Genomic DNA, 2,573 nt, shown 5'->3' with positions numbered 1-2,573 from the left:
TATTGATCAAAAACACAATTGAATAGTGTCTATAATTCAATATTTCTACATTTTTGTCGAGTTCGAGAATGGTGTGTTTGCGAGATATATCGTAGAGGTTTCAATTATAAAGATTAATTATGTATATATACCAATCAGTGCCATTATGCTTTACTTGTTCTGTACTTTATCCAATTTGCATTTTATTTCTAGTAGAACGAAATAAAAATGGTTTCTTTTGCAGTGCTATCAAGCCATTTAATGTCTTGATCAAAATTCCTGAAGAAAGCCTAGTTTATGTGTTACAGCATTACAAAGATTTTCAGTAACAATTTAAAACAAGCTGAACAGTTAAGTGTCTTGCCCTGTAAAGAAAAACTCCCCCCATTCCCTACTATCGATTCAGCATCCCTAACTATTAATGTGCGAGTATCTAGTTGTTAACCCTTTCTCTGGATGATTCCATTAATAGTATCTGTAATGCTCTTAAGAATTGTGCAGAGATAGGATTGGTTTAAACATGCATAATGTTAGAGCCTTTATTTCCAATATATCTGACAAGGATGTTATCTCAAAAGAGTATAATTCTTATGTTAAACGTTTTTAGTGAATCTACCAAAATTGAAAGAGGAAATAATGTACTGCAGTCTATCTTGAACCCTGGCACACTGACATAAAAGGTTATCTAGAACTAAGATTAAATGATGGTATTGACGAATAAAGAGCCAGAGATTTTTTTACTGCACCTTGGATACCAAACATATATATATGAAGAGTTTATGATAATTATATCTGGTCTTTGATGTGTCCCACGGAATGTCCTGGTCTAGGTCATTGTCGTAGTCAAGAGTTTTACAAACATTTTCTATGAATCTGAAAAAAAAGATACAAAAAACAGGTAAAGGCTAAAGACATGGATTAAGATTACAATATCACAGATTGAAACTGGTTATCCATACAAATGTTATAAGGGTCATTGTAATAGAAATATTAACCAAAAACATATTGGAATAACAAGATCTTCCAGTCTTTGTGGTGATATAACGAAACATAATTACATAGATTCTATTGCTGTCTGTAATCTTGGTAGTTGCTCTACCAAAGTTTGTTATTAATGAAGTTTATAAATTTGATAAACTTGAAAATGTTGTTAAAATTCTAACCTAAATAAGATAATACAACACCACTGAAAGATCGAGAAAAAATGTTCTCAACAATAGATCAATTCGTATAGGTGTCCAAGGATTAGCTAATACCTTCCTTATGTTGTAGATACCTTTCGAAGATGAAAAAGTTTCAGAATTAAATAAAAATATTTTTGAGAAAATCAACTTCTCTGCTCTAACTAAATCCTGTGATGAATTTTATGGTTCACCAACAAGCAAGGGTATCTTACAATTTGATTAATATTCTCCAGTGTGTAATAATAATAATATAAAAAAAGAAGATTGGAATAAACTAAAGGAAGATATCCAAAAATACAATCTGAGGAATACTCTTGTTACTGCTGTTATGCCAACTGCTACCACTGCACAGATACTAAGTAACAGTAAATCCACTGAACCCTATGCATCTAGATTAGACGAGTTATGGCAAGAAATTATCAGATAATAAATATCTTTTTTGGTTAATGGTCTGGAAAAACTTGGTCGCTGGAATCAGGATATGAAAAATACTACCATTTATAATAATGGTTCGATACAAAAAGATACCAAATATTCCTGATGATATTAAGACGTTATACAAGATAATATGGAAAATACCATAAGACTCTAGGGTTCCCTTTGCTGATCAAAGTCAATCTCTCAAAATCTACATGAAAAATCCTGATAGAAAATAATCTAGTTGACATTTCTATTTCTGGAATAATGGATTGAGCACGGCAATATATTATCCATGAAACAAGCCTGTCGTAAATCCTATAAAGTATACAGTTGCTGAATCCAAAATTAAAAGGTGCAAACAACCAGAGAATGGAGTTTGTTATGGTTGTACATAAAGAAAAAATCCGATGAATTTTTATTATTATTAAAGGCAGATGAACATTAAAGATGTATAAATAATGGAAAACTACTCCACAGGAATGTAGACTTATGAAGAAATAAAGATTATAATCTTTAAAGGTAAGTCGCTATTCAATTATGAACTTGTAAAAAAGGTTGTTAAAAAATATATCAAGAAATGGTGTTACAACATTCATTTTGAGGTAGAGATTCTGAAACTAATTGACAAGATGGAAGGAATACTAAAACTAGTTGATTATTTTGAAGTGGATGAAAAGTTATATTGTCACACAAAGACCATACGTGTATAAAGATCTCTTTCAGTTTCTATGTGAAAATGGACCAATAGGTGATGATCATCTTATTGATGGTATCTTTTACCATGTTGTTAAGATTGTCCTAGATGTTTTCTAAAGAAGAATTTTTCCAATTACATAAAAAATGAGGATTTTGTTACAGACCTAAAGACTGAGAAACAATTTCTAACTGATTTTGAATAATCTTTCCCAATAAATGGTAAGATGCCAAAATATTTCATGTGTACAAAAATGTTTACTGTATCAAAGACAACAAAGAAGGAAAATTAAATGA

Source organism: Limulus polyphemus, unplaced genomic scaffold (assembly GCF_000517525.1).
Source record: "Limulus polyphemus unplaced genomic scaffold, Limulus_polyphemus-2.1.2 Scaffold7183, whole genome shotgun sequence".
NCBI classification, from domain to species: domain Eukaryota; kingdom Metazoa; phylum Arthropoda; class Merostomata; order Xiphosura; family Limulidae; genus Limulus; species Limulus polyphemus.
Note: the sequence above shows the minus strand (reverse complement) of the source record.